The 1,263-nt window shown below is 36.9% G+C and overlaps 1 pseudogene; it reads right to left on the minus strand.

The window, feature by feature from the left end:
- Nucleotides 1-541: 541 nt before the first annotated feature.
- LOC118930766 (phosphatidylinositol N-acetylglucosaminyltransferase subunit P-like) lies at nucleotides 542-924 on the minus strand (annotated as a pseudogene).
- Between the last annotated feature and the right edge of the window lie 339 nt (nucleotides 925-1,263).

Consider the following 1,263-nt stretch of genomic DNA (forward strand, 5'->3'; position numbering starts at 1 on the left):
TGAAGGAATTTGGATTGACATGATTAGTACATTTTCACTATAACCAGGAAAACAGCAAACTTAAAAATAACTGCTTGATAGCTTGACATAGTTAAGATATTTGAAGACTTAGAAAATAAAATGAAAAACTTTTAGAAAATATTATGAAACAACCTATGATAGATCTCAACACTTCTGAATTATTATTTTCATGGTGTTGACTTTGTAGCTTCTGTAGAGAAAAAATTGACTTCACCTGATATGCTTCCATATTCCCTACTTGCAACACATGATGGATTAAAGGAGAAAATAGTTGCATCCCTGCCAGCAATAAGAATAAAACATTTTCTTTTTTTTAATGGTAATGCATTATTTTACTCTGTCCATTAATAGCTAATATTTGAGGATATTGTGATATTAATGGAACTTAATCTAAAAGGTATTCAGCTCACACTTTTTTACATTTCAATATCTGGTATTAACAAGAGAGAGTTCAAATAATTATGGTTAAAATTACTGTCAAAAACATAGCAAATGTTTGATGTGTTAGTCTAGATACAATTCAGTTTTTGGTGTAAAATTCTCTGGTTGCAAGAAAAAACATTTGGTTTATCTCACTAATGGGGTATCTCTTAATACTGGCATGGCCGCCTCTTGGTATTTCTTCTGCAGTTGGTTTTTAGTGAGTTATTTGTGATTGTATGAATGGAGTTGAGTGGAGAGGTACTCATGTTTACTCCAAATAAGAGCACATAACCAAATACTATAGTAATGAGGAGGTAGACAGGCAATACAACTGCCCAGCATTTTTGAGGCCAATAGGTTAAGTCTAAGGAGTTTGGCCAAGGTTCAGGAATAAAAGCCCACATGAGATAATAGTGTGAAGAAAAAAATGAAACCATAAATCGCTCTTTCTGGCAATGGTGATGGTAAATTTTCCACCATTTTCCTTGTAGCTTTAGACAATGTTGGGGGCTTCTGTTTCTCATTCCAGGCTGAGGAGGAGAGTAGGCCCTCGTCCTTGGGTCCTTCACGCGCCCATTCGGGTCCCTGCCAGCAGCTCTCCCACCTCAGCACCGAGTCCCTTGCACAAGCGCCACAACGTTTTCTTAATGAGTATATATGTTCCTGGGAAAGGATGAAAGTGGGCAAGAGGGAGAAAGTGAAGCCAAAAGACATGTAGTATGTGGCACACAGAGCTTAACTTTTAAAAAGGCATATTTGAAGGGTGCAAGAGCCCAAATCAGTTTTGTTCCCTAAGTGTGTACACATGTGTGAGTGTGA

This window comes from Manis pentadactyla, chromosome 19 (genome assembly GCF_030020395.1).
Source record: "Manis pentadactyla isolate mManPen7 chromosome 19, mManPen7.hap1, whole genome shotgun sequence".
Lineage (NCBI taxonomy): Eukaryota > Metazoa > Chordata > Mammalia > Pholidota > Manidae > Manis > Manis pentadactyla.